Raw genomic sequence first — 22,907 nt, forward strand, 5'->3', positions numbered from 1 at the left:
CTCCAAGGAGAAGATCCAGTTGGCCTCCAGTCCAGAGGATGTCCCATGGATGTGGGTGAAGAGGATCCCGCCACTCCGAGGGAGGAACAGTGATCGCTATGACCAGAACGGACGTCCCATCTGTCGACACTGCCACAAAGCAGGCCACCTCGCAAGATTCTGTCCTTTAAAGGAGTAACCCCTGGGGCAGAGGGCCAACCCCCAGGAGTAGGACCACAAGGCCCAAGGAACTGGCGAGCCAAGTATGTTGGAGGGTGACCGGTCCTCCCCGTGGTGATTGATGGCATCCCCATGAACGCTTTGCTAGACACTGGCTCTCAGGTGACCACTATGCCGTATATCCTTTACAAGCGGTATTGGGCTAATTCTGAACTTACCCGAGGCCCAACTGATGAACTGACAGTAGTTGCCAGCAATGGTCAGTCTTTACCGCAGATAGGATGTAAAGAAATTACTGTTAAAGTGGTTCGAGTAGAGTTAAAATCTCAAGGTCTGATACTTGTGGATATTGATAGACGAGAATATAACCCAATGATGACTCTAGGTACCAATGTGATTGAAAGTTGTCTTTCCGAGGTTATTGTCTTGTTGCAACAGGTGGCTGAGACTGCTGGTTCCAGTGAACAACGAGTCCTGCAGAAGGAGATCAAGGCCCTGATGCAAAGACAGCAGGTAGAACTCTCTGGCGGAGAAATTGGCAGCGTCAGAATGAGTGATTCTTTCCCAATTACAATACCCCCCAGATGTGAAATGTTGATTTGGTGTCGGGCAGCCATAGGCCTCAGAGGAAAGGATTACCAGGCAGTGGTAGAACCAGTGTGCTCTGATAGCTGGCCCACTGTCCTGACAGCCAGAGGGGTAGTTGATGTTCGCAAAGGGAGAGTACCTGTACGCCTCTTGAATTGTGGGGAGGAGGAGGCCACAAAACCTCGGTATGCCACAGTTGCTAAGCTGCTTACTGTCAGTAACAATGCAATACGGGCAGCAGAGCCCTGGGTCTCATCCGACCAGGTGGAGGACAAAGGCTCTGTAAAGCAGCTTGAGGAGTGGTGCCAGCAACTGCAGGTGGGGACTGACTCCACCCCTTCATACCAAAAGAATGGGGTTTACCGAGTAACTCAGGAGTATGAGCGGGTATTCAGTAAACACCCTCTAGATTTTGAGAAGGCAAAAGGGGTTCAACACCATATCCCCACTGGAGACCATCCACCCATAAAAAAAGGTACCGGCCTATACCCCCAACACAATACCAGTGTGATAAAAGTATGTTGTTGGAAATGAAGGAGGCTGGGGTGATCAGAGATAGTTGTAGCCCGTGGGCAGCCCCAATAGTATTTGTGAAAAAGAAAGATGGTACCATGAGAATGTGTGTTGATTACTGAAAAATTAACACATAAGGATGCCTACCCATTACCCAGAATTGAGGAGTTGTTAGCTGCACTTAAAATTGCTAACTATTTTTCAACCTTGGATCTCACTAGTGGGTATTGGCAGGTTCCCGTGGCAGAGGCAGACAAGGAGAAAACAGCGTTTACCACCCCATTGGGTCTCTGTGAGTTCAACTACATGCCATTCATGCTCTGCACTGCTCCAGGGACATTCCAACGGCTAATGGAATGCTGCCTTGGACACAAGAACTTCGAGACAGTCCTGTTGTACCTTGATGATGTCATTGTTTTCTCCAAGACTTATGAAGACCATCTGAAGCACCTGGCTGAGGTGTTTGAAGCTCTGTCCAACTTTGGCCTGAAGGTGAAGCCTTCCAAATGCCACCTCCTGAAGCCCAAGGTTCAGTACCTTGGTCATGTAGAGTGCAGAAGGTGTGGCACCGGATCCTGACAAAGTCACAGTCATCTGGGACTGGCAGAAGCCCAGCAACCTCCATGAAGTACGTCAATTCCTTGGGCTGGTAGGCTACTACCGAAGGTTCATCAAAGGCTTCACTGAGATAGCCACTCCTATTCAAAATCTTATGGTGGGTCATCCCAAGAAGGCCAGAAAGCAGAGTCTTACATTCGAATGGAATGAGGAGCTGGAGAGGTCCTTCACTCAACAGAAGATGGCTCTCACAGGAGATGAAGTTCTGGCCTACCCAGACTATGACCAATCCTTTGTGTTGCATACTGATGCCAGCAACGTGGGACTTGGAGCAGTACTGTCACAGGTACAGAATGGCAAAGAAAGAGTGATCTCCTACGCCAGCAGGAAGCTTCATCCCACTGAAAGGAACCCTGACAACTACAGTTCCTTCAAGCTGGAGGTCCTCGCCATAGTTTGGGCTGTGACTGAACGATTCATGCATTACCTAGCTTCAGCCAAGTTTACCATCTTCACGGATAACAACCCATTGTCTCACTTGGAAACTGCAAAGCTAGGTGCACTGGAGCAGCGATGGATGGCTCGGCTGTCTAACTATGAATTTACCATCAAGTACCGAGCAGGGCACAAGAATGCCAATGCTGATGCGCTGTCCAGGATGCCTAATCTGCCAGATGCAGGAGAAGAACCTGAGGCACTCGAAGAAGTAGAGTTACCTCCCTTCCACGGGCCAATTGCGGCCAAACGTGCCCAGGGAGTGAGAAACAGATGGTCTATCCTGAAAGAGGCTACCCTAAATCCATTACCTCACCATGACTGGGCAGAAACCCAGGATAGCGACCCCGCGGTCCGCCTGGTGAAGGAGCTACTGTCACAAGCTGACTCACGCCCGGATTCAGATGCTCCTGAAGAAACCCAGCAGTTGTGGAAGGAAAGAGGCAGACTGTTCATCTATGAAGGAAAGCTGTGTCAGAGGAGTATCAATGCCCGCACTCATGAGTTGGTCTGGCAGGTGGTAGTCCCAAAGAGAGAGGCATCAATGGTCCTGGAAGCATACCACAATGGAGCTGGACACTTCGGATGGAAGAAGTTGGAAGCCTTGCTCCGGGAGAGATTCTACTGGGCTGGTGTGAGGAAGGCTATTGAAAATTGGTGCCGGGAGGGTGGACAATGTAACTTGCGCAGAAAGGACCGTAACAGCCAGCGAGCTCCTTTGCAGCCAATAATAACCAAGCAACCACTTGAGTTGGTCGCCCTGGACCATGTGAAACTGGTCCCAAGCCGTTCAGGCTACATTTATGCTCTTACAATTGTTGACCACTACTCGAGATTCCTGGTAGTCATGCCTGTCAAGGACCAAACAGTCAAGACAGCAGGCAGAGCATTCCAATAGCACTTTTGCCGACCACACGGTTACCCTGAGAGAGTGCTTACAGATCAAGGTCCAGCTTTCGAGGCAGAAGTGTTCCAGGAATTCTGTAACTTGTACGGTTGCAAGAAGATCAGGACTACCTAATGAGAGCGAGGCCTGGCAAGTTGCCTATTGATCTGGATATGGGAGTCCTTACCCCTGAAGTAACATCCCCAGATGCTGACTGGAATACAGAAAGGCAACAGCAATATCGAAGAGTACAAGAGTGTGTGGAAAAGAGTCTAACTCAGGCAAGACAAAAACAAGAGAAGAACTGCAACCAAAATGCACCTGCAGTCACCAGGAGAACAAGTCCTCAAGAGGAAAAGAAGGCTGCATAAATTGGATGACCAATGGGAAGCTAAATCCTACACCGTCTTACCATCGAACTTCGACAACACCAAAGTGTGCCTTATCAGTAAGGATGGAGGTGAAACCTCAGCAGCAGTATCAAGGGATCATCTGAAACTGTGCCCTGACCAGTTAAAAGAGAGGATGGAAGAACAAAACAATCTTCAGCCCATTGAAGAAGAGGAAGAAAAGGTCAGCACTGTACTTGGTGAATTCCCTGCAAACTGGACAAGAATGGGTCCCGCCATTGTAGTTCCTGTCCTAACCTTTCCCCAGCCTACTGCAACTGAAGTAGCAGAGACTCAAGAGAACATTGAAAATCAGGAAATTCAGGCAGCAGATGCCATACCAGCAGTGGAGCCAGAGAATCCTCACCCTGCCAGTGGTGAATCTGTCATGCCCACAGTGAGTCTAAGAGTTCGCAGACAACTACTCCCAAGTTTACCCACACAGAAGCTACGTAGGTCTACCCGTGGTACCCAAGGTATACCGCCCATCAGATTTCGCATATAAATAAGTTAAAGTAGATAATGATAGTGTCTAATGTTCTATAGTAATAGTGAATGGTTTAATAAAAATGTAAATAGGTAACCTTTCTCAGGTTTTGTGCCTACAGAGACTCTGTAAGAACCTGTATATAGTTCACCAATTGCCCAGGAATGGGACCATGGACATTGGCGCATGGACTTATCATCATAGGACTCTTTTTGAGCATTTGGTTTTTGTAAATTTTTCCTTTTTGAATCTTGTACACCTATAATTGTTTATTTGTTTATGTTGTTTACATGTTTTTCTTCAGCCAGGAGTGCTGAATTGCACTAGGGGGAGTGTGGTGCCCCCTGGGGTATGGTCGCCACAGTGGCATTGCCTTCCTCCTTGGGAGAGTGATGCCACACCTGGAAGCAATGAAGGGTCTCTCTGGTAGTTAATCACTGCATGCAACACAGTTCCCACTCCTCGTCAGCAGAGGGAGCTCTGAACCCAGAACTGAGGGGAGGAGCTGTCTCTGGGGGCCAGGAAGGAGTGAGTGAGTGTGAGGAGGACGTCATGTGCAGATGTGGAGGAGAAGAGCTGGGGAGACTGAGGAAAGTGGAGAGCTCAGTCCCAGTGATAGCGCATGATCTGGAGCCTGGTCTCCAAGGGTGTATGGATACTAATGGTCCTACACCAGAAACCAGAGTAATAGGAAGCTGTAAGTGCCCTATTCCCACATAATCCTCGAAGGCACAACAGCGACGGGTGAGCCAAGAGAGATAAAAGGCTACGGTTGTCTACCATACGAGTGGAGTGTGGATATCATCAGAAAGGAGGAACTCCAGTGTAACTCAGTACTGGGAGTACTTCATAGAGAGCTCTAGTAAGGAGACTGCACAACCCATATGCCAGAGTGATTCCTGATTTGCTTCCAGGCTAACCAGCTCCTGTGCCATCTGTACTCAGGACCCTGGACTGCATTTGCCAAGTAAAGGTAAAGAAGCTGCAACCTATAGTGTCCTTGCCTTCTTGCTGCAACCTCCCCAGCACTGCTACATCTCTGTGCCTGATACTGCACCTTCCTTCTCAACACCCACCTACGCTGCCCTGGGACTACAGCCCTGCCTGTGGAGGGCTATAACATCATTGCTGCACTACACCATCTGTCCCAGAGGATCTGTCTGCAGCGTTGGCTTAACATTTGCCAAACACCACAGGTGGCGTCACGAATCATCTATTCATAAACTTTATTCCATCACTTCACTCCCTTACATGGACGCCCAGGGCCACGGACCGGGTCACCGCTACTGTGACATTCCCCAGTGAAATACCGGCCCGGTACCGAGTACTCCACTGCCCTGGCGGGCGATCCACTTTGTTTTGAAGACCCTGTGTCCACCCCACAAAAAATAACAAAGACAGGTCTAATTCTCAACTGAGTCATTACCCATACAAATCTATGGGTCTATGAGAGTGATATACAGCACCAGGATGACATCTGTGTGCCATCTACAGTATGTGCGGTCTTTTTTTGTAACATTGCAACGGGAGGGAGAAGCTTTTCAAATTTTCTTATTTTGCAAGCCAGAACATCATTAATGATAAAGCGTAACACACTGACCAAACACTGATGAAAATTGATCATTTTTTTCACCACTGTCCAAATGAGATTTAAGCTTGCAGATTACAGTGATAGTGTAAGAAGAAGGACAGAACTGCGGGTACCTGTTCTTTGCTGGATCTGGAACTGTTGGGGCTGTCTCCTCTGTTGTCCGGGGGAAAGCTAATGAGACCGGACAATTCTACAAATCTCGGAGTAGGGGGTGTGGCTAAGCGGCTGCAGTCACAGCGTGTGCGGAAGTACATAGTTTCGGCAGGAAGAGAAAGCGCGTGGCAGGCAGAAGTGAGTGCTGTGGCCCTCGAGTCCTGTCAGAGAGCACATCTGCACCCACAGATCACCACGGCAACTAGCAGCGTCCACCAGGAGAGATGTGCAGGACGCCCGTTGGTCACCTTGAAGTGAGGTGCCAAACGCTCCGGGCTCGCGAGTACCGCACTTGCATCACCTCAGAGAGACTCAGTGTGGGACCGTAAGCTGTGCCCTGATTCCCCCGTTTACGTACACCGGTCTACGTTGAACCTGGAGAGCGTTGAGACCTATACCCTCTTGGCTGCATTAGTAAATGGACTAAAGGCTCAGCAGGAGGTACTGGAAGCCTACCACTGCTGCCAGAAGATGGAGCTTCATTACCTAAAGGATTTCATTGGATCAGCATTGTGCCCACCGTTGTGGATGCCATTGTTGGTTCAGCAACATCCACGACCCAAGAATTGACCCAAATGATAAGTCAACCAAGAGAACTTCTGTTGTTATAGTTACTGCTATTCGCCCACATCATATACCCTGCGTTTAATCACCTGTACCCTCCTTAAAATTGTCCGCGTTTAATCACCTGTACCCTCCTTAAAATTGTCTTATCTCCCCGCGTGGAGTATTCCCCTGTTAATTAAATCCTTTAACCCTCGCTCTGCCTCTGCTGCCTCACTGCATCCCGCAACCTGCTCACAGTATCACACAAATCTGCATAGCTTATCATATGAAAACCAGTTGCAAGTCAAAGTTATGTTCGAGTTAGCCAAGATGATTGCCTATATAATGATGGTAGTCACACGTTCGAAGCTGTAGAGGATGGTGAGATGAGATACGGAGCGTGAAAGTCAAAAGTTCAAAACATTGTTACCCTTCTGCTCCTCACTGTATATCTAGGCCAAAACTCGAAACTGTTGAGGGATGAATCTCCACAGTTACTTTTTGGAGCGTGTGAACTATTTGGTCTCCTTTGCAATTCATTTATTATGGTAAGTGATTATTTTTGGTTCACCGTCTCCCTGGGGCGTCATGTTTCTTCTTTATAGCTGAGTACCGTAATTATTCTATGCATGTATTATCATTCAGGAGAAAAATGCTGCAATTTCTTTTTCATTCACTGCAATGATATCTAGATGATGTGAAACATTCCTTTCCTTCTCGTATATTTTGGTTTTCTGCATTCTGTCCTATAATACACCCATCATATAGTCAAAGTCTTTCGGAGCTTGGATTTCCTTGTCTCTCAGCGCCTACAGTATTTTGCCACAGTTACTGATACATTTTACATTGGTTTCTGAAATAACTTTAGGCAAACAATCTTTATTCCAAGTTCAACTTTGCACGATTCTACTGTTTCTTTCCACTTTGCCTTTTAAACGTGAATACTGGATCTCATTTTAATAAAATCAAGATAGAGACTTTTCAATCTCCCAACAGAAACTTTGTAGGTGATCAGCCACTAAAGAATATTTTATAAGAGTTTTAACACACTCTCTTTTTATCTACATATTTTTGGTGGCAAAAAGGAAACACATTTGAATACCCTCTTTTTTATTTTTTTTTTAATGAGATTTCCCATAGTATATATGTAGCATTATATTATGATGAGTAGCATGGAACTGCTACTCAAGACAAAGAATACAAACATATTGACTACTATCATTTAAGACCGGGACACATTTGAGATGGACGGCGACAAACTCGAAGCTGTAAAGAACTTCAACAGACTTGGATAGATGATCACTTAAGATCCAGCAACGACACCGAAAGTCAACAATTAAGTCACTGGACAAGGTCTTCAAATCACTTCACTGGCGACGAAGACGTGGCTCGTACATAGTCTGGCCTTTTCTGTGCAAAACCTGGATGATAAAGAAACAAAACATAAAAAAAAAATTACGCCTTTGAAATGTGGTGTTGGAGAAGGATGTTATCAATACTATGGAGGGTTAGAAGAACAAACAAATCAATTTTTGAAAAAATCAAGCCAGACATGTCACTCCTAGCAAGGATCACCAAGATACGGCTTGCCTACTTTGGACACGTCATAAGAAGAGAGCAATCACTTGAGAAGGACATCATGGTCGGAAGAATAGAAGGGACGAGGCGAAGAGGAAGACCAGCAACCTGATGGCTTGATACTATCAAGATAACGGTGGAACTATTTAGGCTTGCAGGGCCGGCCCGAGAGATTACGGCGCCCTAGGCGAAACTATTTTGTTGCGCCCCTACTATTCTTGGCAGTAGATGAAAACTTGGGATATAAATTTAGGAGCAAAATAAACCACAACAACAATGATTAATTAACTCTCTCCTAACTCTTTAATCTTCTGAGAAGTTGTATAGGACCAATATATACAAAGTAATCAATAACACAAAACAAAAACGACCATAGGTAATTAAAATTTTTGTTTCCTTGCCTTTTTTTTTGAAAAGGATGACACTAAGTCACCGAGATTAATTTGTTTAGCAACTTCAGATTCTATCGAAATTGTTGCCAACCCAACCAACCTCTCTTGCGTCATATTTGCCCTTAAATATGTACACTTTTCTTTACATCCCTAAAACTTTTTGCTTTTTGAAAAGATTTTTTATAATTTTTTCTATTTTTTCTCTGGCGCCCCCTTTGGGTCGGCGCCCTAGGCGGCCGCCTAGTTCATATAGACGTTCGGGCCGGCCCTGTAGGCTTGTAAAAGATTGATCTTTCTACAGAGATTTCATCCATCAAGTGGCCATGACATGAGCCAAAGACTGCTAAAGAAAATAATAATAATGTGTAGCATTTACTGAAGAATTTCCTTTTTCTAATGGCTTAGCTATTTGTAGTTCATTATACACTAACATCTTAGTGATCTTGTGCCCGCAAGCAAAACTGCAGTGTAAACCATGCTAAGGGACACAACCTAGGCCTCTGTTGAGAAAGGAAATCACATTTTAGATAAAAATGAGAAAATCAATTAATTGTCAATCAAAATTACGGTATATTGAATTTTTAGGAATTCACTGAGGCTAGTAAGTTTGTTCAATATTAATTGTTTTAAAATGGCCATCGACATATTATACATTGTAGAAAATTGCATCAGACAGAGAAGCAACGCATGGCTTTTGGCACGGCCAGGCGGGCTTTCTCATAATGCCTTGCATTTCATCTTCAACTTGGTTAACTGTTCACAATAACGGTAATTTTGACCAGGGGTGCCCAAACTTTTACATGCCACTGTATCTTAGGTCATTAAAAGACATATTGGTGGTCACTAAGGAGTTAAAGTGCTTAGAAAAGGTTGGATGATGTCCTAAGAGACCTCAGAGTGGCATAAGTCTGTTCTGGGCAGCTAGGGACTTTGGAGTTCTTTCGATTAATTTCAAATCAAATTTCCTGGCAAGATTCAGCAAAGTTGGCTAATTTGAATTTCATCTTTACTTTTAGATAATATAGCTTAGCTAAAGTTTCCTCGGGTGCCTTTTTGTAGCAGAAGCTGAATAACAGCCAAAATGAACAAAAAAATAGTATGAATCCGAAAAAGAACACATATGAACCCAAAATCACAAAAATATATAAATCTTTATTAAATAGCCAAAAACATACATAACATACATAAAAAGTGGGAAACCCAAAAATAGGGCACCACAACCATCACCCACACCACCATAGGGCACCGCACCATCACCCACAGGAGGTAAAATTGATCTCTGCACTACAGGTACTACTTGTATAGGACTGCTAGTTATTATAGTATGGAATTACTGTGCTTTAGTGGCACTCTTTCATAGCTATTTAGCATCTGAAGAGTGATTATTGGGGTTCTTTTGATATGTGCAGCCACTTTTTGTTCTAAATGTGGGTTGTGGTGCCCTAGTTTTGGGTTTCCCACTTTTTAACCTGTATGTTATGTATGTTTTTGGCTATATAATAAAGATTTATATACTTTTGTGATTTTGGGTTCATATGTGCTCTTTTTCGGATTTATTTAATTTCAATTAAACCCAGTGATGGGTCTAATATTTAGTATGGGGCTATACAATTTTTCTTGTATGTAACAATTTGTTGGAAATGCCTCATACTTTGCCTTCAACATCTCTGTTAACAAAAAAATAGTAGTACGGCAGTAACTACCATAAGACACAGCACAAATAGAAAAGGGTCTGGCACCACTGCGCCGCCTATACCTCAACGATAATAAGAGGTCAACCACACATAATATTAATGATTAACACCTCTAAATAAATGCAACGGGTGCTCAATCCATATGGAGAAACAATTTGACTATGTGCAGCAAGAGAAAAAATCAAGGATGGCTTTCACCATGCGATATAAACTTGCTTTATTAAGTGCTGTGCGGCTCAGGCACGGGAGACATGTGCAAAGATACAGACTACAGCCGCTTTGCGCTGCTGCACTCCAACAGGTCCTAGGAAACCGCATAGTCATAGTGGGCGGAGTTACACGGACTCGAGAGGGAAATTCCCAGGAAGGGAGGGGAATAAATAGGCAGAGAGAGTTCCAGATGCCAGCCAGTCCAGGAAGAGGAGTTCAGCAGAGCAGGAGACTGAAGGAGGAAGAGACAGAGAGGAAGAACTGGAAAGAGAGACAGTCAGGGGGGTGGCCCTGACAGGAGAGCCGCAGGACAGAGGAAGCCCGGGGGTACCAGACGGACGGACTCGGACAGGTGAAGCGCTGTGGTGGTGGGCCTAAGGCAGCCACAGTGAAAGAACCGTGAGGGACGTCACTGTAAAGGACAGAGAAGAAGGTGAAAGGTACTCGGGCCTGTGTTTAGAAGCTGTCGTGCTGCTGCCGTGTTGCTGTGGTTGTCGGGAGGATGGCCATTAATCAGGACCTGTTGAATGCACATCGGTTTCTGTCTCCAGTTTGTTCATGGCGAAAAAAGGACCACCCCCCAGTCGGCACACGTACCTACAAATCCATAGTCATGTGAGGTCCTGTAAAACAAAACCAAGGCCTAATAGGCAATTGTCCACTATTTTAAGAAAAGGAAATGGTATAAAATATGTAAGAAACCTTTTTATCTCCCTCTTGAATCGATCACTGGTCTTAGCAGCAATGTAAATGCAGGCTTAGGAACTTTGCCTGTACGTTCACCTCTTGGAGTCAGATGTTACTTAGATGGATTTCCCAATGAATTACGGTCTGAAGAAGGCGATCAAAACTATCACTATTAAAGGGGCTAACCAGTATTTTCAGATAATAAATATTTTCCCCATTGTCTCTTTGGTGGTAACAAATGGTTCGAAGAGGTTTCAACATACTTCCTATGTACAATGTAAAATAATATTGTGGTACCGTGATAGCCAGAAATATCGATGTAAATACTTAGGTCCCAAAAAAATGAGAAAGGTATTCAAGGGGTGATACCTTTATTGGCTAACCAGAGAAATTATATTTGCAAGCTTCAAGGGCTCAGAAGGCCCCTTCATCAGGCTCCACATCAGGCTACACTTGTAAATCAGCCTGATGAAGGGGACTTCTGAGCCCTGAAAGCTTGCAAATATAATTTCTCTGGTTAGCCAATAAAGGTATCACTCCTTGAATACCTTTCTCATTTTTTTGGGACCTAAGTATTTACATCGAACATACTTCCTAGATCGATAATGTGCCATTACTCAACAGCAATGAATAGCACCTGGAGGAGCGTCAGGGACTGCTAGAAAAGCAGGAGAGGATAAATCAGGAAAGTACAGGTTACTTCTTTAGTTCATGCAATTTTGTTCTAGTGGTAGATTTTCTTAAAATATTGGAAAACCCTTTTAGTGATGGCAGTGTTAAAGGCTGTGGCTCTAACGGGAAGACAATAGTCATAGCTGTCTACCAGTGGTCATCACTACTTTCTACATGTTCTCCATTGTGGTGTACATGCACAATATGATGTGATACCGTTACACATATTTTACAACTGTTTATCTTTTTAGGACACATTTTGAGGTCTGAAATCTTCAATATAGAGCAAAGCAGACGAAAAAAAATTACATTTCATTTCCCGTTGGCTTGAAACTGAGCCTCGGCCTCGGAAGGATAAAGAACTTGAACCGTGTTTGTATTAGTGCAAAAATAATTACAACTACTGGCAAAAGCCACATATAGCAAATAAAGCTTGTGAATAAATCAATAACAGGAACATAATGAACGCAGCCTACAGTGTGACCCGTGCTCATATACTCACATTGCAAACTTGTAAAGAGTAACCGCAGGAAAGAAAATAATTAATAAAACCAGTGACAGACAAAAATAAATTTCTTCTCAGACGTATTGTTCCCCTAATCCCAGAACAGATTTGTTTAATAATTTGAAAAAAAGTACATCATATACAGCAAGTTCTCCTATGATTTACCGCAGTGTACTGCTCATTGACCAGAGAATGAACATATCGTTTGCATCTGTGGCTTAAAGGGAACCTGTCTCTAGTTTTTTCGATCACAAATTAAGCCCATCATCTTTAAGGTCATGTGAATGAGGTTCCTACAACCCCTTTGTATCCTCAGAGGTGCCCCTGCATAGCTCCAAAAATGTGTTTTATATATGTCCCGTGCTAAAGGAAAATTGCACAGTCTTGTTCGATAGGTGTTGCCTCTTCTCTTTGGTTGCAAGTGGTAGACGTCTCTACATCATCCACCCGCTGTACGAAATCTCGCACCTGCGCATTGCAATCAGAGTTGCGCAGGCGCTCCTCTCTGTTCTCTATTGAACAGCCAGAGTTCTGGTGACTTGACTTCGTGCTTGCGGTCTGAGTGCATCTTACAATTCTAACCTAACTTTTGGATAGGTAATCATTGAAACTGGAATACCTCTATAAGGACAATGTGGCATAAAAAAATGGCATACAATCCTGGATATTAAATGGGTTTTACCAAAATCTAATCTTATCCCAAATCTGGCGGATAGCGGATAAGTTGCTGATAATTGGTACATGGTACATGCTGGTACCATGAGTGATCTTGAAACTCAGGACACCCAAATAAAAGGGCTCTGCAGAGCTCCATCATGAAAGGAGAAGAGATGCACATGGTTAATCTCTGTTCCGCTTATTGTCTATGGGACTATTAGAAATAGCTCTGCTTTCTCCATCACGTTTATTAGAGAGGGGAGGTAGAGTATGTACAGTGCTCAGCATAAATGAGTTCATTCCCTTTGAAAAATAAGCTTTTAACCAATCGCTCGCTGAACACAGGGTCAATTTCCAAAATTTTGATAAGAGCGAGTTTCATAGATCGTTTTTTTAGCCTATAACATGAAAGTAAGGTTAACAATCAGGGATGAGTGAGCACTAAAATACTTGGATGCTCATTACTTGAACCAAGCAATTCCTAATGCTCAGATGCTTGTTTTGAGTAAGGAGTATAATGGGAGTCAATGGGAAATCTGAGCATTTTTCCGGCAGACCCAACAAGGAGGTCTGGGGGGGGGGCAGTGAAAATGTTGAAATGGATGGAAAAAGTGCCGAATGGAAGGATAACAGCATGGAGAAGACTTCTGAAAGCTTCTCTGACTCCCAGATTGCTGCTGAGACCAATGGCGTCACACTTTTACTCCACTTTCAGGACTGACAATAAAACATTCAAAATCAAAGATAAATTGGAGTTTACAGGAAAATAAATGCTAAGAAACCTACCTTCCCGTCTAATGACTTGTATATAAGGCAACATTTAAATAAAGATAATTAATAATTTAAGCATACCAAAATTTTCATTAAAAAATTGGAAATGTCAGTATAATTTATGAAGGAAGCATCTCAACTTTGATGGAAGAGGGACTCAGATGCACACTGTATTAGAGAAAAAGTTGGGCCTCATACATATTTTGTTAAATTGTCATGTAGTTGTACTCTTAGGCCGGGGTCACACTGGCGAGGAATACGGCCGAGTGAGAGGCGCAAAAAGCACGCATTAGACACGGACCAATGATTCTCTATGGGGTCCCACGCACCAGCCGTATATTTCTCATCCGTATTCTACGGTCCGTGCCAATCGCAGCATGCTGGGATTGTCAGCGTACTACGGCCGTAGTACGCCAATGCAAGTCTATGGGTGCGCAAAAAATACGGATTACACACGGACCAGACGTGTGACCTGCGAGCAATACGCAGGTCTTTTGGCTGGTGACAGGAAATGGGCCAATCCATCATCAGGAAGCCTAGACATGCAAATGAGCACAAAAAGCGCTCCAGACATCCAGGAAGTACGCCTCCACAGAGTACAGCAGCATCATGGTGTCCACTTACATTAATGTGGAAATGTTAATAGTCCTGGTGCAGGAGCGTCCCGAACTCTGGGACCAACGTGATGCCCATTATTCCAACCGGGCAAGAAAGGAGGCGTCATGGAGGCGCATCTGTCGCCAGATGTACCATGACTTTGGTGATCGTCCACGTGAGGAGCAGCATATAATTCGTAAGTACAAGCCAAAACATGAGTAACCTTAGCGCACAACAAAAAAGGAATATAGAATCAGCACCCCCCCCTTCCTGTGCTTGTACTTTTTTCCTCATGAGGCCGTTAGATTTGGATGTTACACGTGGATTCACACAGCCATAATTTGGGTTTAGGCCACAAGCTCCTCATCCTCCTAGACAAACCAATTATTAAGTGTAGCTATTTGATACATCAACTAAAGAGACCCTGTGTATCTGCCCAATTAGATATGCCACCATAGGTAGAAAGCACACCCCAGAAGGCCCCATGCCTAGACTACTGGTAGCAAATGTGACCTATCAAATATGTGAATTTGACAATATTTCCTGTCACATTGCAGTGGAAGATGTGATGAGACGCTGGCGAAGCATCCGGGACCAATACCGCCAGCAGCGGTCCAGGAGTGGGGATGCGGGCTACGTTAAAAGAAAATATATATATTACGACCGCCTCTCCTTCCTCGCCCCAATTCTGGATCTGAGACCGTAAGTAGATACCTCACACCACATTACACAGATACTTTACAGGGCCAAAAATAGGTATTTATTTTTGGCTCTGTTCTATTTCTTCACAGAACTCAGTCCAACCTTACGGACAGAGGCACTGGCTCGGATACAGAGCCCATCATTGATCCTGGGTCTGCAGGGGAAAAGGTGGTTGGCCCATCTTCTCCCCCTACTAGGAGCAGGGGTGAAGACTCGAGTCAGGATGTGCCATTGCCTGCGCCCCAAAGCCCACCACCAGGACCATCTGGTGCTGCTGCTGCATCAGCACCAGCAGAGGATCAGGGCAATATCAGCAGCAGCCCAACTGGCCACATCCGGGGCTCCCCTCAGCCTGCTGCCACATTCCGGCGAGGAAGAAGCCGAAGACGGCAAATACTTGCCCTTGATACCCGCACTAATGTGGACACTGGGGTCCTGAATTATTTAGCCAGAGTTAACACTGATGATGGGAAGGAGGCATACTCTCTCAGCCTGGCCAATTATCTCTGTGCCCTTTCCCGTGAGGTCAGGCTCCGTATTAGAGGATGCTTTCAGATCCTGCTTGATGCCTGCACATACCCCAATACGCCCTACAAACTATTTGAATACATTGAGAGGTGGCAGCTTTCACCATGAAATCTCATGCGCCTTAGGCACCCCCCACAAATGCAAGCTCAAGCAGGATCTGAGGATCCTCAAATACGTGGGCCTACACCTCACCCCCTTCCTCCCACTACCCAACCTTCTATTCAGCAGCCCCAAATGTCAGCCTCTAGCCAACCCCACCAATATGGCCACTTGTTCCCACCCAGTGTTGGAGGCTGGTCCCAACCTGGTTGGGGACAATATGGCTATCTTGGTGGGTATGAGCCACGTGCCTACCACAGTCAACAAGATGCCCCTCCCCATCATTACTCTGGCCAGTACCCCCAACATTCCCAGGAGGCAGGACAATTCCCACATCATGGGCAACAGTATGGCCCCACACAGGGTGATGTTGGCCACCGTGTCCAGCAGCACCCACAGGCTGCTCTTCCATGTTTCCCTTCCCTAACCTATGAGTGTTTATAAGTCTGATGGCCGTAGATGTCCAGTGCGGTTTCACTGGTGCTCCAAATACAAAGGAAAAAACAGGTGGTCTCCATCTCCAAACTTTGTTTAAAAATTTAACATTCAAATTTTTGAACAATGTTTTCCAATCATATTAAGAATCCATCATGACAGGCAAGTCTACCTCACGCCTTTCAGACAGATATTACATGTCTGTACAAAAGAGAATATTTAAATGCGCTATACTGTAAAGTCAGAGGATAAAAATACACTACTCACTTGCTAATGCCTAGGAAAGGCGTGCTGGCCTTAGTGAAGTAGTCACCTTTTTTGCTAGCAATCTATAGTAACAAGTCAAGGCGACCAGCCTTCAGAATATCATGCTCTCTCTATGTCTTAACAAGTGATTTTTGTTTTTTCATCCTTTCCAGTATAGCATGGTTAAATATTCTCTGTTCTACAGACAGGTAATATCTGTCTGAAAGCCGTGAGGTAGCCTTGCCTGTCATGGTGGAATATTTCTATGATTGGAAAACATTCTTAAGAAATGTGAGTGCTATCTTTTAGCATTAATTTTGTTGATGGAGCTCACCTATTTTTTGCCTTTGTATTTAAATATTCTCATGCAGCAATGTTGTTATTGCCTAATGTTTTTTTGGGTTATGTTATATAATGTTACTTTTCAAAAAAGTTTAAGAAGGCAAAAAGGGCAATTTTGCCCATTGCCAAAATTTTCATATGGCAATATTATGTTTGCCTTTAAGATAAAAAAAAGCAAAAAGGCAAAACTAAAAATTTGTCTACCACAGTTAACGTCTCTGTGTGATTTCTCAAAAACCATGTCAATATACTAACATACACTAACCAATGCAATGAAACAGTCATAGAATCATAAGGGGTTGAGTAATATATATTTAGACACACTTAAAGAAACAAATTATAACATAGACACAGCATGGTCTTGCCAAGAAGTTGCCCCCTCAGGTGAGATAAAGTAATTAGTGAAAATATCACTCACTTTGAGGCCAGAGAGCGGTCTACGTTGAGGGTTCATAGGTGGTCTCACCCTGCGCACATTGTCTGGCCTACGCATAACACCAGCAGAGGAGGAACAATCATGTATCCTGGTGAAGTTATGAAGAACCACACAGGCTTTCACAACTTCATTAACATTCTGTTCACTCAACTGAATGGCAGACTGGAGTACCCGCCATTTGGCACAAAGAATGCCAAAGGAACACTCCACCAGTCGCCTAGCACGTGATAGGCGCAAGTTAAAAATTCTGCGCCTGTGGTCAAGGTTGCGCTGGCGACATGGCCTCATGACATTGCGCGATAACTGAAACGCCTCATCTGCCACAAGGACATAAGGGACTGATTCTTCAGGGGAGCCTGGTAGCTGGCGTGGTGGTGGTAGATCCAACTGGTTGGTGCGTAGCCGCCGAGCCATTATGGAAGTATTGAAGACTCTAGAGTCTCCCGTCCTTCCATAGGCCCCAATGTCAACATTTATAAACTTGTATTGAGGGTCTACCAGAGCCAACAATACAACAGAAAAGTATTGTTTATAATTGAAGAATTGGGAGCCAGAGTTCGGCGGCTTACGCACCCGGATATGTTTGCCATCCAGGGCCCCAATACAATTAGGAAACTGGAAGTCCTCCTCAAAGTCCCTTGATATCCTCAACCAGTCTTCCATCCTGGGCTCGGGCATGACCACTTGATGGAGTCTTGTCCAGATTTCTGTACATGTAGACCTCACTATGCCTGAAATGGTTGATCTTCCAATGAGAAACTCATGGTGGAGGGCAGCATAAGACAGGCCAGTGGACAGGAAGCTGTAGAACAACAGAAATTGATAATTTTAGAATGCATAAAGTACAAAAACATCAGTTACATGCCGACCAAACTTGGTAGGAATTGAGATAGAATAACACACACATATTTGGTTGCACAATGACTAAGTGATATGCAGTACAGTACATATTAGAGCTAACATTCTGGTGTGTAAGTTGAACCATATTTTGAGTAAGATGAGGGCATTAAACTTAGTCCAAGAAGGCAAAAAAACATACTTTAGCCCACACATTATGAACATAGAGAATGTGGTTGCGTAGTACATACCGTATTGTGAGTAGAAGTCGCTCCTCTGCAGATATAGCTTTGCGCATCCTTATGTCCTGAAAGGTTATCCCAGGGCGCACTGTCTCCAAGAGTCGATCAAATATGGAAATGCTCATGCGACAGTATTGGTAAAATTTCAGTGGATGCTCCCGCAGAGAAGAATAGAGGCGGTGAAAATGACCTCTTGTGAGTCGTTGCCTCAAAAGTGGATGTACCCACATGCGTCTCCTCCTCCGCGGATCCACTATCACTGGGTATGGTTGCCCAAAGCGCCGTGACAAAAGCCAGTTGAAGAGAACCTGCTCAGTTGTATTGAAACTCAGACCCTCTGCCATGTTGCACAAACAACACCAACACACCTAGTGAAGGCAAGGTGACAAATGGACAGAATGGAGGCAGCCACCTGTTCCTGAGCCAATAAATAGGGTGGAGGCTAATGATTTAAATTGTTAGCAGGCCTCAAAACCGTTAAATGTCCATTTTGCAAGGCTGAGAGAAAATCTCGCCATACGGATGCCATACGGATTACATGCGAATGCTCACATGTGCAAAATACGCAACTGCACCTTGCTTACGGATGACCTACGGACCACTATTTAGAGGTAATTCATCCGTATTACGCCTGTAAACTACGGACCGTATTTTGCGTAGGTTAGTGTGACCCCAGCCTAAGACTCATAAAGGCTATGCATTAAGTGCAAACCCTGCCAAAAAATTTGAAGTAGGGTCATCCATACATCCTTGAAGACACCATGAAGGCACCAACTATAGTGCCTCATTCAAATATTGTGAACAAAGTGTAGTTGTGGTACTCATACACTCATAAAAGCCCTGCACATAGTTTAAAGCCTGCCAAATATTACAAGCAGGGCTATGCATACACCCTTGAAGGCAACAACTGGAGTCCCTCATTCAAATATTAAGAAAGTGTGGTTGTGATATTTCTATACTCATAAAGACCTTGAATACAGAGCCAAGCCAGAAAAAAATATAAGGAGGGTCATTCATAGACCCTTGAAGGCACCAACTGGAGTGCCTCATTAAAATATTAAGAAAGTGTAGTTGTGGAACTTCTACACACATATAGGCTTTACCCACACTGCAAAGCCAGAAAAAAAATTATAAGGAGGGTCATCCATAGATTCCTGAAGGCAACAACTGGAGGGTCTCATTAAAATATTAAGTGTAGTTGTGGTACTTCTACACTCATAAAGGCTCTGCACACAAAAAATTAATAAACACTTTATTGCTGCTCTCATCTGGTGGTGTGCAAAAGTCAGGGCTAATCCAGACTTTGTTCATTTTTATTAGAGTGGGCCTATTAGCATTTTCTGTTGACAGGCGAAAGCGCCTGCATGTTTTAACCCTTCCCCCTCCCGGCTTATAAAAACTCACTCAGAGGGACAGCTCATGCCAGGTGTCCATCTTTGAGACCCAACAGTTGAAGGTCGCAGAGTGATTAGGGAGTAAGCTGGCTTTATCACGCAGTTATTGCTTGACCATCTTTAAAAACTTTTCCCATCTGGCTTTTCAATTATTTTTTTCAACAATGGTGTCCTCCTTGGTCGTCTCCCATGAAGTCCACTTTGGCTCATACAACGATGGATGGGGCGATCTGACACTGATGTTCCTTGAGCTTGAAGTTCACCATTAATCTGTTTAGAAGTTTTTCTTTGCTCTTTTGTTACCATTCATATTATCCGTCTCTTTGATTTTTCATCAATTTTCCTCCTGCAGCCATGTCCAGGGAGGTTGGTTACAGTCCCATGGAGCTTATATTTCTGAATAATATGTGCAACTATAGTCACAGGAACATGAAGCTGCTTGGAGATGGTCTTATAACTTATACATTTAACATGTTTGTCTATAATTTTCTTTCTAATCTCCAGAGACAACTCTTTCCTTTGCTTCCTCTGGTCCATATTGAGTGTGATACACACCATGTCACCAAACAGCACAGTGAGTATCTGTAGCCCTCTATACAGGCCCACTCACTGATTCCAAGATTGTAGACACCTGTGATGCTAATTAGTGGACATACCTTGATTTAACATGTCACCTTTGTCACATTATTTTCAGGGGTACCAACATTTATGTCTAGGACTATTTCATGAGATTTATTTTTTTTTTTAAATTATGTGGCAGCATGGTTGAAAAGCAATGTCTGACTTTCATTTGTTTATTTTCATAGATTTTTTTTATTTATTATTACTTTTGTCAGATTCAAGTTATTTCTGTCACAAGTGTGGGTTTTTCTGTCATTAAAGGAGGGGTACCAACAATTTTGACCACATGTGTAACTGTAGCAGATGAAGAATTTTCAGGTGGTGAAGAAAAATTCCAGGTGACAAAATGGCTTTAGTCTACCCAAATGACAATTCAGAATGGATTTCCGGCTAGAGAATATCATGTTAATTACATCCTGCTTTTACTGTAGAACAGAATTTAGCCAACAGAAACAAGAATATTATAAATGAGACGTTTTCTTCCTCGACTTTTGTTCTCTTCAACTTCAAAGTTTATTTCGGTGTCTGAGGAGCATTACCTAACAATTCATCTTTTGAATGGGCAACAGCCTGAATCACTGGCTTTTGTGTATGACTTACTGGTCTACAGAACATGTGGCGCCCCTGAGGATTCAGTTGCCACAGAGGTACTGCACCTCCTCCTGAGGTGTGAAACCCCACCATCCAGGTAGGTTGGAGGCTCCTGACCACGCTCCAACACCTGCATCCCACACAACACAGTAGTTCAGCAAAGCCACATTGTGGCTTCCTGCTTGGAGTGTAGCAGAGCACCTTTGGTGGCTCCCTGCTTGGAACACGAAATGTGCTGGGAGGTGGGTGGAGTTAGAATACATAAAAGAGCGGGAAGGTTTAGGATTTCGATCAGTCAGTCAGAAGTCAGTCTGTGGGAGAGAGTGAGGAGAGAAGATCCCTGGAAGAGGGATGGAGGAAGGAGGTGCTTCAGCAGACCTCATTGACCTGGGTCTGCTGGCACGGGAAAGGAAAGGAGAAAGACATTGAACTGAAACCTCATCTTCTATAAGAAGGAGAGACTAGTATGGAACGAAGGAGTAAAAGGGAACAGAGGGCGTGGGTTAGGAGAGAACCCTGCCTAGAAGTTCTAAGCGCAAGGCCGGGGCCTGGTCCCCGAGGTTGTATGGATACTAATGGTCCTGCAGCAGACACCGGTGGAGTAGTGAGCTGTAAATGCACTACTCCCATCTAAGACTTGGGGGCACAACAGCAACTTGGATAGTGAGCTGGGACTCAGGAGTAAGGAGTCCCCGAAGCAGGCTACTGCTGTCTGCCATACAAGTACAGTTTTTGGGAACATCGGTCAGGAGGAACTCCAGTGTAACTCAGTACTAGGAGTACTTCACACCAAAGACGCTATAGGAGGAGATGTTCAGAAAGGCACATGTTGGCGGAGTGTTGGAAGGGAGCATTCCATCTGACCTGGAGGTTCACTGAGTCCCTGACCCGGAGGACACAGCACTGAGGCAGGCACCTGTGTGTACTACAGACTGTGAGTAAAGCTTTGGAACTACATGCCCTGGTGTCCTCCAATTATTCCTGCGCTAACACACCCTGTACCACTACATTGGGGTACCAGCTCCTACACCGCCTGTGCCTCTCCTCCAACCCTACACCTACACTGCCCTGGGACTACAGCTCCACCTGTGGGGAGCTACACCATATTGACTGCACCACACCACCAGTCCCAGAGGATCTGCATGCAGCGTCGGCTTAACATCTCACTTGCCGAACACCACAGGTGGCGTCACGAACTATTCCATTAACTACATTCCACCATTCAAACTTCCTCTATTAATTGGGTGCCCAGGGCCAAGGACCGGGTCACCACTGCTGTGACACATCCCGCTGACACCGGCCCGGTACCGAGTACCCCACAGCCCTGGGAGGGCGACCCAAACATGTAATACATAACTCCCGTGATCTGGTCTTTGTCATACTGTGCATAAAATCATTCATAAACTACAAATGGACAAAATGTAATGTGTGGATAAAGTTTACCTTAAAGGGAGCTTATCACCCCCCAATGCGATTTTAAGTAAAAGAGCCACCTTCAGAAGCACTAAGGCTGCATTCTGTGAAGGTGACTCTTCTGTTTCTGATCCCTAGTAACACTGAAATACTGACTTTTATAACTTGCTCCCTATACCTGTATTGAGTCCCATAGGTATGATGTCTCCCCGTGTATCAGCCGCCTCCCAGCCATCCATCTTCCCCCTCTTGTGTCTGTGCGCCTCCGCCTCCTGTGTTGCTGTTACATGCCGGCCCCTGCGCACTGCCAACAGTTCTCGGGCATGCGCAGTGCGCGCTGCCCGGGAACTGACATCAGGCTATCGCGCCTGTGTGTTGCGGAGGCCCTAGATCCCGCTCTGGGCAGCGTGCACTGCGCATGCCCGAGAACTGTTGGCAGAGCACAATCTCTCGACCTGAACCACATTGAAAACCTCTGGAATGTAATCAAGAGGATGACGGATAGTCACAAACCATCAAACAAAGAAGAACTGCTTACATTTTTGCACCAAGAGTGACATAAGGTCACCCAAAAGCAGTGTGAAAGACTCGTGGAAAGCATGCCAAGACGCATGAAAGCTGGGATTAAAGGGGTTGTCCACTACTTTCCAGAGTGGGCATATCAATATAATACTGTAAGACAATGGTTTTGTTAAATACCTTGTGCAGTCTTATAGCCTCTGAGCAGCGCTATGCCGGCGGCTGAGTCCGGATCACGTGACCCCCAGGCTGCAGTCGCCACTAATATCCGCTGACGTCACGACAAGATCTTGGCTCTGGAACTTGATGTGACATCAGCCAGGCATGACCCAGCCTCCGCAGACTGCGGTCAGCCATCAAGAGTGACTGGACTG

Source organism: Dendrobates tinctorius, unplaced genomic scaffold (genome assembly GCF_039654945.1).
Source record: "Dendrobates tinctorius isolate UK_male_01 unplaced genomic scaffold, ASM3965494v1 ptg000038l, whole genome shotgun sequence".
In the NCBI taxonomy this organism is placed as follows: domain Eukaryota; kingdom Metazoa; phylum Chordata; class Amphibia; order Anura; family Dendrobatidae; genus Dendrobates; species Dendrobates tinctorius.